Raw genomic sequence first — 15127 nt, 5'->3', positions numbered from 1 at the left:
AGAACCTTGTTTCGGAACCAGTCAGACTTTGTGACATTTTGATGGGTTTGTAAGTATATTCATAAAGTGTCTCTTGACTGTAGACTGGCTATAACCATCCAAGAGTTTTCTTGACTTGTCTAGATGTTGTTGAACATGCAAAGAATTCTGAAGTCATCAACTTTAGTTGTCGTTCATGATCTTACAGGTCTTCTGCTGTTTCTGAGCTTGACAGTTAATTCCTTTTTTAAGAAACTTTTTAACTGTTGATTTGCCCACTGCCAATGTTTAGCTATCTCTCTGATGGATTTATTTTGGTTTTTCAGCCTAATGACCTCTTTGGACCGCATGTTAAGAGTTATCGTGAACCATCTCAAGAAGCCTTGAATTAAATCTAAATATTATGACTTTGCTTGGTTCCATACTTCTGTTATTTATTAACCTAATTGTAACAAAACTGTAACTATCATTAGTAGTGCTCCAAAACAACAATTCACCATGGCAACAAGTACATAAAGAAGATTGCTAGAAATATTAATGTGTGGCATCGCTGCACATTTATATGTGAAAAACACAGTGAAAGAGCTGTTGGAGAGTTGGAGAAATGCATTAATAATGAACAGTATTAAATTTTATTTAGTCCATTTGTTCATTATTAAACTGCTGCTGGCAGGAGATAAAAGATATTACTATATTTATACGTCATTTTTCTCTCCTAGTCTGACACAGTAACAATACTTTTTTTCACCTTGCATTGTAAATGTTTACATGTTATGTTCAATAAAAACATGAAAACATATAATGTTTGTGTACTATTATTTTAAGCAGACTGTGTTTTTCTATTGTTGTGACTTAGATGAAGATCAGAGCACATTTTATGACAAATTAATGCAGAAAACCATGAAATTCCAAAAGGTTCACAAAGTTTTTCTTGCCACTGTAGATGTTAATATTAACAGAAATCAAACACAGGCCAATTTGTGTTCCATTACAGATGTTTTTGGGGATATTATATTCAGCCTGAATTTCAGAATTAGGGCACTCTAATCAAATTTTAACAATACAGTGTATTACCTGGTTGCACCCCTGCCACTCTGTGCCCTTTATTTATATGTATTTATTTGGCATGAAATATCATAGCTCTGCATTTATTTATGGCATTATAAAATAGAGGATGTGCATGACTCACACCACAGACGAAAGTTTGACTCCAGACACCTGGGTGGACCTGTAGTTTAGAACATAATCATAGCCTTTGACTTTTGACCTTTGACCATGTGAGGAAATGTTTTGTTTGATCTTTTTTAACAATGAAAAGTAAAAAATGAATGATATTCTAATAAAATATATCCTTGTACCAATATGTTTGATTCATTCTTTTTTGCTTACCATCCCTGACATGCGCTTGAATTGCTGTTATCACAAAATTGTTAAAAAATCATTTTATGGGTTCTTTTCTTGCCCTAATGCTGTCCTTGCCAAAAAATGTGTCGTTTAGCTATACAGCTAACTTAACAATGTACATTCAGCATGTCATCCTCCAAGGAAAAGGCAGGTTGTTGTAATTAGCAGGTTTAATGCAGAAATTACTTTTATTGTAAAACTATAGAAAAAGAATAAAATACATTCAGATGAGAAAGTGTATGGTCATGAGTCAGCAAATTACTTGCACTATCATTAGCATAGCACAAACGCCTATATGTGTAAAATAAAACATAACTCATGGATGAAGCCATTTTCATAGATTTCAAATGCAGGATTAATTAGATGTCATTCCGACAACCTTCTCTGTCAACACTTGCTACTATGTCACTTCCTTCCTAGTGCCGTAAATAGTCATTTTACTGCTCTTCCTGCATTTACCACTAGAGGGCAGTAAGACAATTTATCAGTTCCATAACACCCTAGACAGCCCTAATAATATTCACTCACTTGCAAACACCCCCGTGTGGATGTGCAAATTTTCAATTACACAGACAGAGAGATTAAATATCTTTATACAGCTAAATTAAACTCTGCAAAGCTATCTATCTGCCGATAAAAGTGAAAACAATTGTTTTTCACAAGACTTTAGTTGTCCGTTTTCAGAATAAACAATAATAAAAAAATAAAAAAAACAGTTCTGTAACAAAATAAATACCTAAATAAATAATTTCATGTCCGTCACCATTGGGTGTAGTTACAGGTGCAACGTTACACATGGTCATCCATACCCACTACTACCCAGAAATAAATTCTCATGGTTGCATATTGTCGAGTGTGAGGGTACTGCATAAATGTTAACGTTTATTTTTGAAGGTAGAAGCTTGGTGGTGATATACAGCTGGTGATCCGACCCTTTTTCAGTAGTGTTCTTTCTGGTTAGAGTTGTGCTGATAATGTCTGACGCTATGTTCTTTCCTGACAATTTCAGGTGGAGTTCTGCAATTTCAAACCCCTCCAAACCATACTGCGCTAACAAATATTAGCGCAGTATGGTGCTCTTCTCCTACTGTTTACACTAATCCAAGCATCAGGCTTAAATCCCAAGACATAAGCCACAGAGGCATAAAAGTGGATGGTAAAGGTCCATTTACTCTCCCCCATCATCATCATCATCATCATCATCATCATCACTTTCTTCTGATGATTGTCAAATGTTATAGTAATATAGTAAACGCTGTCAAAACCAGATGAATGTTTGAATAATATCCGACCAGGAGATCGGGAAATACATTGTCCAGTGACAGTGGCTGGGTAGGATGAAGCCAACAGGGTCCCTGGTCACAGCTAGTAGCAGCATTCTGGTAGAGGTTCATCATTGAAAGTGAAACATGGTGAAAACAAGTGTATAGAGTTTTTTTTTTTTTTTTTTTTTTTTAAATGATTGGTTATGAGGTGAAGTTACATCAAGGTGGTGGGCGCATGTAGGCATTCAGGCGAACATAGCCAATGCAGGCTTAACTCAAACATCATCTGTCATTTTTCTCTAACCAGTTTCTATCAGGAAGCTAAAGGCAGTGTGAAGCTCAAACGTTCGTTGTTGCTCTCTCTGACAGAATCCACTTCCACCTTAGAATACATTATGGCAGCTGAAACCCTGAAAATCCCTTGATTCCTCCCTCTGATGTCACTCAGCCACATTGCAAGAAACTGTGGCTTCTAACAGTGTTGAGGTGATTTAATTTCACCAAAGACATTTCATGTGTGCAATCTAAAAACAACAGACAGTCCCAAACTTTGTTTTCTAGAGGCCAGCAGGCTGTGAGGAAATGAGAGGTCAGAAGCTGTAAAACTTTTGGTCATCTCTTTCAGGGTTGCAAGACATTTTTTTAATACATCTTTTCAGTCTATGCTAGGAGCCTAACCCCCTCATCACTTATACCTTGGCAGCTTGTAGAATCAAACATTTTCCATTTCATCTATAAAAAACAGGCCAGGAACAGAAATAACATTTGAAAAATATGTTTCCATTTCTAGTGCAACCAGAAAACAGTGTCTGTGTCTGTTGAGTCTCTTTGGAAGAAACCATGTGTGAATCCACAGGAAGTTATCAGCTTGGTCCAAGTGTAACATTAGGCCACTCCATTTTTTCCTGCTCTCAGTATGATCTCCAGTAGTGAACCCGTCTTTGTCCACTCACTGAGGTTGGATGATATCTTTAGTTACCTTTAACACAGGAGGTTTAGATGTATCCTGGCTTCTTTCCTTCTCCTCATCCTCTCCTGACAACCATTGAAAAAAAATTATTAAAATATTTATGGAAAAAACATCCACCTTGTCTGCATAATTTCTTACACTGTATTATTAAGCTAGCAACCAACACTTACTGTAATTAGTTATTATTAGAATACATACAAAGCACAGATGCAAACAGTTACAGGTATACTCTATATAAGCACCCATGGAATGTCCAATCAAATTTCATCTCAGTGTTGTGGGATCTGAAAACAGCATTGCTGTGCTGTCAGATGAATAAATGTGTCATTCTAGATGCCCATTATATATTTTGTCATTCAATTTGGACAACCCTCAAATAAGTTCAGTCCCTGACCAGCATGGGGTTTCTTCAGTCACCAAATATTTGGGTAGGATCTTTGCATTATGGACCTTGTGACAACTGAAAAAAACCTCCCTGGCTATGTAAAGATTTTAGGTTAAGCACATTAGCCTCCTAATGTGGGCAGTTTTTAAACGTGCAATGGTCAGTTGCTATTGATGTGTGCAGCCTGCTTTTTGTTTTTGTTGGTTTAAATACTGGGTGTTTAAAATGCTGCATGGGAAGTTCAACACAGCAAGACACCACCCACCTCCTGGAGGAAAGTCCAGAAAACCGTTTTGATCCTGGTTCATCAAGAGGTATTGTCAGAAAATGTTCACAAAAAGGAGGACCCACCCTAACAACTCATCAAGGAGAAAAACGTGTTTAATAATCACAACTATTTCCTCATACCTGGTTTCTGATCCAGATTTGAAAGTAAAAAAAAAAAAAAATGTAACTTTTCATGCTTCTAAAATAATATCCATACCATTTTTTTTAAATAAAAACAAGGTAATCACATGAAAGTATACAAAAAATAAAAAAAATAAATCTATGAATGCTGGCAGTAACTCACAAAGGCAACAGTGCTGAGGTTCGAGATCCAATGAGAAGTCCGAGCAGTCCGTTCCGGGCCCGAGAGCTAATCTAAGCAGAGCAGTCCAGGGAGATCCAAAGACCTTGGTCAATTCAATTCAATTCAATTCAATTTTATTTGTATAGCGCCAATTTACAACAGAAGTTATCTCAAGGCACTTTACAGTGTAAGGTTTAAGACCTTACAGAAAATATTTATACAAAAAATTATAGAGAAAACCCAACAATCCCTTTTGAGCAAGCTTTAGGCAACAGTGGAGAGGAAAAACTCCCTTTAGAGGAAGAAACCTCCAGCAGAACCAGGCTCATAGTGGGCGGCCATCTGCCTTGACCGGTTGGGGTGAGTGGAAAGAGAAGAGAGAAAAGAACAGCAGGCAATAAAGACAACAACAAGCATCAAGAACATTGGGCAGATGAACTGGATTCTGGAGATGTACAGCTCCAGGCCGAGGATACCTGCAGAAAAGTACAGAGAGAGGGAGACAGAGAGGAGGAAACACAACTAAAAGAGAGAGAAGACACAAAGTTAATGACATGCAATGGTGGCATTTGCATTGATAACCATCCATGGTCCTAGGAGAAGGCAGAGATCTGAAGCACAGGTAGGTAGAATAACACAGTATATCAGGGCAAAGGCAGAGATCAAGTCAAAGGTACGTCAAAACACACACGACAAAGCTTAAGGCTGAGAGTCTAACAATCTGGCAACGTTGCTGCACAGGGAATCGCTTATCAGGTTAATTAATTGACGCTAGAGATCAGAGACAAGGTGGGAACAGGAAAGCGACCAAAATAAGAGCATGGGACAGGAAGTAAAAGCTGGGATCATGACAATGTACCCTGTGCCACCAGTCAAAACACAGTTCCTCAAGTTTCTCAAAAGGTTCCTGGTTCCTGTGAAAAGGTTGTATCACAATCCCTGCCTGGCACAGCCCCAGTTAGTTTCCTCTTTCAGTTTCTGCTCACATGGTCTCCCTCATACTTACCTGGTTACACCCCTGCCACTCTGTTCCCCAGCTTGACTGTCTTTTTAAAATAAAAAAAAGTATTATTTACACAATAAATAATAAGAGGTAAAAACAGTAAACAACTAAATTTACAGATGTTATGTTATTTATTTTTTTATTTCTTAGAACACTGTCATCCGAATTATGAAGCATCTGTGTATTCCTCCTTGGCACCTGGTTATGTGTGTGTTGCATCCTGTACACACTTGCCTGTGCTTGTGTGTGTGAGAGTGTGAGTGCACATGTGTAGGCATGCCTCTTCTTAGCCAGGTCAACAGTGAATTGCATAACAGCTGCTGGTGGCTGTCGTCTGCACTACAGTGTGTTACATAAGACAATTTGATGTTCGGAGCTATAATCCGGCCTGTGCTGGCTGAGCACTCCCCATCTGGGATTTCCATCCTGTCCATGTCCTGAGCTCAGCACTTCTCTCTCCATAGCTGTTTTACAGAGACACCACATATAAAGATGGGTCAGAATATCCCCTTTGACCAATATCTCAGGCCCATTTTCATTAGAATGTCCACATGACCATGGAGTATGTCAGAGATGTAACTCTTTATGTGAGATGTTTTGCACTTGATTTATGTTTGCACACAGTGTGTTGATGTGTGACTCACACCATTTCACAAGGTGAAATGCTCCAGCTTAACCAAGCTATTCTGTACATACCTCCAATTTAACCAGAAGTAGAAATATTAAAATGACAGATCATTCAGCTAGCAGGATAAATCACTTCTAGGGTTCTAGATTTAAGTGGCACTAATCGTGCATGAATGGGTTTGCTGTCAGCCCTAACTTCAGTACAAATTTAAATATCTCGACACCTGCAACACAGTTTTCCATTGAAAATTTTATATAGACCTTCATGTCCCTTTATTCCTATAACACTTTTAGTCAGGAGCAGAGACAGAGCAGTGGCAAAACAATGTATCGTTATGCCAGTTTAGAAGCAGTTGCAACAAAGCAGATAATACCTTTCCAGATTGAATGTCAACTCCGCACCTCCGGGAGTTACAAATTGTATTTATTGATCACTATCATTACATATAATTATACATACAGTTTGGCATCTCTTTACACTTTATCTTTCAAAGAGCAAATGTCCTATTGAAACATATCTAGACTGGCACCAGCAGGACAAGAGATCTTTGGAAAGATCTGAACATCTGCTAGATGGATCAGACATTTATGATGTAATAGCTTTGTAAAATTTGTTGATCAGGTCTAACACTTTAGTTCATAACTAATTGATTGCAAACCTGAGGTTTTTTACTTTGTATTTAGTGCTAACTGCACACAGCAAATTTGTATGCCAAACATCATCATGGTACCAACCACGATCCTGTAATTTATTCTAAGAATGATGTGCATGCATATATCCAGCCTTGCTGGGTCAGGGATACCTTACTTTTAGTGAATGCAGATTGGCATTTCCATGAACAATGTGATCCTTCATCAGCCATGACTCATCGATGAGTGTCCATTAAAGATGGAAACATGTTAATATCAGCCTATGTGAGTTTAGAGATATCCAAGAACCCCTTATCTAAAAACAGATAAAACGTCCAATAAAAATAAATCCTAAATATACTGCAGGTGTCTCCTGGGAGGGTGTCTCTGATCTCAGAGATGAAGAAAATGTTGGAATAAGTATCCACCTTCATCATTTGAAGATCTCCTCTGACAACCATCCAGACTACTGCTGCACACTGTGGGAAATGGTGTGCAGTTGTGCTTGTGTGTCAGCTACAGCCATGTGAACTCACCAGGGTGTTTAGATTGTTGACAGAAAGGATGAGGGTGTTTTGAAGAGTATCTCTATTTCACACAGGCACACACTAATACAGTGTGTGTGTGTGTGTGTGTGTGTGTGTGTGTGTGTGTGTGTGTGTGTGTGTAACTCTGCACGTTGAATGACCTTTAGTCAGGCCGCAGGCTGCATGAGTTGATAGCATTCCTGGATATGTATTGTGTCTCAACAGGTCAATTTAAAACTCAAACAGCTCAACTACTAAATAATTACTAAGTAATTGTTTCACAATTTAAATGAAAGAACTGCATGTAGTGTAAAGTGTGAAGTTAAATTACATTAAGCTTACATTTCATACATTAGCTTACATTAACATTTAGTATGAAAAACATACATTTTATGTAATTACCTCAAAATGTGTAGTATATTATAATTATTTAAACTAATTCACTTTGCCAAAATCGCCAAAATAAGAAAACAATTACTTTTACTAGTAATAACCCAATAATTAGCAACAGATTAAGAGTAAGAAATTTACCTGGAATAATTAGTATGTAAGTGGGCTTTTGGAGTACTGCAGACATTGCTGTTGCCCAATGATTATAAAAGTATGTAATACTGTGTAAAAAAAAAAAAAATTAAAGGCCCATGACATGATGCACAGCATTTTATTAGCATATACATACCATCACATCACAATATCCATCACAATTTCTCACAAACTAACATTTTTTTTACATTCTACTAATTACAAACTAGTCATTGCAGTTGCCTTACAATTACACAGCAATTTACATCAAATACATGCTGTACACAATTTTTAATATAGTTGTAAGTACATTACAATAGGCAAAAAGCAGGCTGCAAAATGGCAACATGCTTATTATCTCACATTTGCAACTAGTTTCCACCCAACAAGGACCAAGTCTATAATACTGTAGTAATAACATTACAATAGACGAAATATGTGCTGCCAAATGGTCAAGTACTTCTTATCTCCCAACTGCATAGTATTGTCTATCAATCAATCTATAACACTCAATATATGTCTTTTTGTATTCTGCAAAAAGCAACACTGTACATTGTTAAATGACAAGTAACAGGACATTTGTCTGCAATTTAATCATAACTGACATGCAAACAGCCAAACAAGCACAGCAGTGTCTCCAGAGTTTTTTAAGAAACTAATTAAATTTCTTATTACACAAGTGCACGTGGGTTACCAATTATTTACCCTTACTTGGTTGCTAATTGTCAGGCAATCACAAGTAAATGTGATTGATTTCTCAATTTTAAGCAAATTAGTTTAAATAATTTTATAATATAACACAGTTCGAGGTAACGCTTTTCATACTAAATGTTTGTAATTTAACTTAGACTTTGGGCAAATTACCTGATAATTGAGAGAGCTGCAATTTGCTAGGATTTCTACCTTCCTCTCATTTAATGATGGATAGACATAAAGTGTAAATTAGACTTCCATAAAGTTGGGGGAATCACTAAGGTACTCCCGTATTACCAGCTTAGTCAGAAATCTACTATAAATACAGAAAAATGCCCCCAAAATACAGTGTACTGTCCTCACAACATATGTATTATGTGTAGTTAGACACATACAAGACTTGCTTTTCTTGTCTTTACTGGATGTCACATCTTTTCTTTGTAAAAAGTCAAATATTTCCCAAGTCACAAATGTTTAGGGCACATTTTGCTTATAAATGAATTGCTTTTCCTTCATATCACTGTGAAAAAGAGCCTGACTTTATTAATGGAGAAAAATACATCAAAGATGTACTATTGAAAAGTGCGGAGAGATTGCTCAGTATGCAAATAACTTTCTTCCCAAAGATCACTGGAAGTACAAAAGTCTCTCTCTGGCTTGTTTTGACTGGTTTTTAGAACCAAAAACTTCTTTTATAAAGGATTTACTCTTATTTATTTATTAGTTATGAACTAATTTATCACATACAGATAAATGTCAATTTACACAATTAGTTTTCATGTTTTTGTGATATTTAAAATGGAGAAATTGTAAAAATTGTATAAATGTTTGTATACAAACTTACATAATGTGTGCAATACTGAAAAAGATACCAGATTAGAACCACAGGATTAGAGTGTACAGCTCCATGGGCTTCATTTCACAGTTGTCTTAAGTGAGGAAATTCTCAGCCACATTAGTGGTACGTGCATTTTGCAGAAGCCACACCAGGGCAGCCCTTCTGGATTAGGATGGAAACAACCCTCTGATGTATTTTATTTAGACACTGGATTGGGGCACATCTGGTTAAAGTCTGCATCAGTAATAATACTGCAGGCACCTCATGGACATGTTGCGTGCTGCAAGCTGTTCACATCCTACTGAACCAATCATATAAGTGACAGATGCTCAGTACTGAGTCTTTATTATAAACTTTACATCACATACAGTTTTGTGAAGGTTTATTATAGTACTCAGAACTGCTGATGATACATTAGGTTACTATAGAAGTAATGGTAATTATAATAAACTATACATATCTTACTTTGCACTGATCAAATAATATGAAATCAGTTTTTCTCTCACAAACTGTAACTCAAGTCGCAAATCTGCATTTGGTCTTAAAAAGTCCTTGAAACTGCTCTCACCATCTGGAGGCCAGACTTCAACATTAGATGTGTGTCTAAGTGTTTATCATCTGTTCACAGATTTTCAATACACACTGACATACACACATTTTTATTCCAATCAGATTACAAAGCTCAGTGATTCCCCATTTTTAGCGCCTTCAAGTCTCTCACTGTTCTGGCGTGGTGCCCGGCATGACCAATGTCTTACCATGGATTAAAGGTCTGTCTGCCATGGACTCAGAAAACATGAAGCACAGGTCAAATGTCAAAACAAACAAATGTTGTGTACAGTGAGTCACGTCTTACATGCATAAACACACATTTCAGCCATTGGCCATGCATCTAACTGACATATGAACAAAACCTTTCTTTCCTTTTTTTTTGTAAGAAGAATGTACATGAATTACCCATAGACATATTCTCTGTATTTGGGTCTTGGCTGGATTGTACTCAGAAGCAATTAGGAGCAAGGTAAATATAAGCCACACCTTCAGTTATAAACATATTAAACATAGCAAAATCTATTAAAGTGATTCAAATGTAGCTGAAACATACATGCAGTGTGAATTGTGGTACCTTATATAAACAGGTATATGCCTGTAATGTGACATTGTACTAAGGTTTTAGTTTTGTTTATTATTGTCTATATAACTTCACTATCAACAAACAAACACTTTAATTTGATTGTAGCTAATAAAATGATAATAACATAATTTATATAATAATAATAATAATAATAATAATAATAATAATAATAATAATAATAATAATAATAATAATAATAACAATAATAATAATAAGCCACAGTACAACAGAAATGACAGACCTGCAGCAGTGATCCTCCTCCACACACCACAGGTGGAGTAGCCCTGTTTGTCTGTCTGCCCTCACCAGCTGGAAACCATCTAGGTAAGGTGTGACTGAGTTCCTTCTGTCATGTCCCATTCTGGTCCCAACCCATGCGTCCCACTGAGTTGTCCATTTTATTGGGGAAACATCAAGTTTGCATTGTTTCTCAGTGCTTCTCTCAAGCACTGTAAAGTTCAGATATGACAGTAAGTAGGGCTGAAGGTTCTACTGTTTTAAAATACAACTTCTACAACATCCGTTTTATTAGTTTTTTGTACATTTTATTAGAGAACTGCTAACTTTTAACTCATGCTCCTAACTAGTTCTATACATGTTTTGCTCTTTGTAAACTGTGGACTGACAGAGGGAAAACAAACACAAGACTAAGAGAAAGCATCAGGAAACTTAAGTGCGCTGTTTCCATACATTAATTTTGGGGATGTAGAACATAAACTCTCAAAAAAACAACAAAACAAAAGGGAAGCTGATGTGGCAAGTAGAGCGGTACCAGTTAGATATAGTTGAGCTCAATTCCTCATTTTTTCTGAAGTTACCCAGGGTAAGAGTCACTGTGCCAGACAGAATACTGAGAAGATTCCTACTAAGTGCTGCCATCTTGGAGTTCTGGAGTTCTCCCCAGAGAATAACGGAACAGACTCTCACTGTTGCCTGCCTTAATGCAAGAATAATAATTAGTTTGCAAAGGTAGTAAGGTCTGAGCCTGTATGTGTCATGATCAGCATCTCGATCCTGTTTTCGTTTGAAAGTATTCTCCATTTACATTCCCTCTGTGTATGAGCCTCCTAGGCAACATTCTTAGGAAACACTCACAACACATACTGTACATTTCCATTGTTATGCAGATGATACCCAGGTGTTTATCTATGAAAGCAGAAGAAACAAATTGATTTTTTTCAAACTTCAAGCACGCCTGGATGTCCTCTAATTTTCTTCTCCTCAATTCAAATAAGCATTTGCCTCAAATAATACTGTGAGGAATCCTTGACCAGGACATCTCATTTACATCATACATAAAATAGATCTCTAGCTGCCTTCTTCTTTCCAGGAACATTGGTAAAATTAGCAGCATTCTGTGTTAAAGTGATGTTGAAAAACTAGTCCATACATTAGCACTACATTAGCTTCTCTCCATGGACTTCCTGTAAAATCCAGAATAGAGTTTAAAACACTTCACTCTACATATAAAGCACTTTAATAATCAGGGTCCATTTTATCTTAAAGACCTCATAGTTCTGTATTTTCCCAGCAGAACGTTCTCGGACTGCAGGTTTACTTGTGGTTCCTAGAGTTTCCAAATGTAGAATGGGAGGCAGAGCCTTTAGCTATCAAGTTCCTCTCCTGTGGAACCAGCTCCCAGTTCAGGTTCAGGTCCAGTTCTGCAGACCTTGAATATGGAGGCCGTCATCTTGTCTTCTGCTGCTGACTGCCAGTTTTGACTCAACTCATCCTTGGTGTTCAACATCCAGCCTCATTACTCCTTTCTCATTGCTGCCAACATCTCCTTGTTTTTACTCACCTCATCCTCCTGTAAATGAGCCATATTATGCTTAACTTTTGGACTTCCAGCACACTAGACAAATGGAATGAACAACTTTCTTGTATGTACTATATGGTGGGTACATCAGGAAACAACAGTCTAGTTGGAACAGATCATGTAAATTATGCAACATACCCAGGGCTACAGCTTCAGGAGAGGCCAGAGACTGCCAGCTGCTTTGTAACTGAACACAGTGTAAGTACAGCCTCTCAGAGCTGCTACCATGGCTTTAGACTCTTAAGCTGTGTCCCACATACTAATCCTGCATACTACTTTAAAGCAGTCACTGGGAATGTGATAAAAAAGTATCATCAAACATTAAAGAAAATTCAAGCTGTGTTGTTGAAGGAATGCCATACTTCCACAATGCAACACATGAAGGTAATGAAAAAATAGCTTACAGCTTCAAAACAATAAAAATGATTGTGGATAGTAATGATTTAGTAAGTAAGTATTTAAAGGAACATGTCATTTGAAACTTTTTTGTTATGTTTGAGTTTAACTGACTCAAGTTAAACTTGAGTCTCTGATTAGGGTTAAATCGATACTACTTTTTCATGTCTGATACCACAACCTTGAGCATCTGCTGATAACAATCCAATACCATCTTTCTCCTTTTTTAAACAATTAAGATATTAAAAACACATTTGCTTAACTACTCATCTAAAAAGCATACAATGTGGAAACACTTAGCCAAGATGAGACAAAAGCTGAGTGCCAAACTGGTTATGCTTTTGAATTGCACACAAAAAACTGACCTACAATTATATGTTTAATTATTAACTTTTATGTTTATATACAGTTAGGTTCACTCAGAATAACAGTTTGAGCAATTCTGCAACAAAATGATCCATTATCACAGAGTGAATAGTAAATAGTTAACACACTCTTTGTCTTTTGAATGATTGAAATCTCAATACTAGACCATGTAAACTGGAAAAGGGCATAAAGTATTCATTTGAAACTGGAAACATCTCCTGTTTCATCAGTTCTTGCCTGACAGGAAAATTGAAGACTAAAAGCCTGCTTTACTAAAGGTTTACATGTACTAAACTATGTGAAAAGCTGAAAAAAACAAAAAAACTGGTGCATCCACAGACCATATCCCCTCAACTAAGTTACTGTGCACCCTCAACCACAGGCCAAGCTCTTGGCACTGACTGTTATTTTATCAATTAGAGCACCTAATCAGGAGTTAACATTTGGTGCATCCACAGGTAAATATGAAATACATTTTTCACTCTGATGACACAGAGTTTGACACACTTGATGCACTTGATGATATATTCTGCCAACTCTGCTTTCTGAGCAGTGCCAAACAAGACTTTTAATGCGGTTGCTTTCCTGAGAGTTATAGGAGCCTAATAATCCTCATTTAAAAACACGTCTTTTACCATGTTGGCACCTCTTGTCAATCACATAATCTTTCTTTGTAGATCACCCACAAAACTCCCACCAACAAAAAGTGCAAGATTGTGCATGAAATGTTTCACTTTTTTGGGCCATTTGGGAACTTAGCAAATCAAGGTCTAATTGAAAAATATAGATTTAATACTGTAATGTGTACTGTTTCCAAGAAAAGAACAGTTTAATAGAAAATGTGATGTATCTCCTTTTGTTTTGCTTAAAGTAAAAAAGTAAGTAAAAAGATTCATTCATACTTGTTCATGGTTCCATCTACTGTGACACAACGGCATAAGAAACCTCCATCCGTGGAGAATAAGCAGCAAAAACACTGGGCAGGTTGGTGTAAATATGTACATCTCCGAGGCTGGGCTTTTGTTTATCATAAACAAGCTATTTCCTAGTGTAAAGACTTTTAAATTAGATAGTGGTTTGTAAATAAAACTTTGTTTGTGATTATTTACATATCTGACAGTATCATCCCAGAGACCTAATTTAATGTCACAGGAACACTATTAAAATAGATATAGACTTGTGACTACAGCAGTTAAGAGATGATCAAAGTTAGAATTTATGCTGAGGGATACATGAATGCCTATACCAAATTTAATGAGGAAAACACTGACAGACAGGTTTACTAAAGTGAAAAATCAAGAGTCTCTCCACAGTTATTGCTCATCATGGCTGTGTGAACCACATTTCATGGCAATCCAACTAATAGATTTTACGATATTTCTCAACATTCTCTATATTTCCAACTCTACGATGTCAGTTGGTATACCTAAAGAAGAATTGGCGATAGACATTTTCATCATTTACTTTTAATCATTAAATATTACTGATTAATAGTTATATCATTATTACCATAGTTATAGTTTCATTTACTTTTACTACTACATAATGTATTACTGTCTGGTAACTCTTCTTGCTTCATCCTATACACACACTATTCCGCAGCAGGTCTTGTTGATTGTAATTAAGTAATTTGTCACCCAGTGAAAGAGCATGGCACTTACTTACTTAAAAAAAAAATATTAGCTTTTACTTGGAGTTGTGTTTGTGTCCAACTAATGGAATTACTAATAGAACACAATCCCCTCCCCTTTTAGCTCTGCTTTGGTCTTCACCAACTCCTGAGAAAATATCTGTCTATTTAAATACTGAAATGCCCATTTTACATGCAAGGGAATAAGGTGCCCCCCTTTTAACACCTTTGCCTATTTACACTGCACTTTAAAATGCTACTGTCAAAAAACTCCTGTGTGCAGCACCCTGGCTTTAGCGGTGAAATGTTCAATTTGCTGTTTTACATGCATGTTGGATACAAATCACCTTCAAAACATTACTGGTAA

Source organism: Anabas testudineus, chromosome 12, assembly GCF_900324465.2.
Source record: "Anabas testudineus chromosome 12, fAnaTes1.2, whole genome shotgun sequence".
Lineage (NCBI taxonomy): Eukaryota > Metazoa > Chordata > Actinopteri > Anabantiformes > Anabantidae > Anabas > Anabas testudineus.
Note: the sequence above shows the minus strand (reverse complement) of the source record.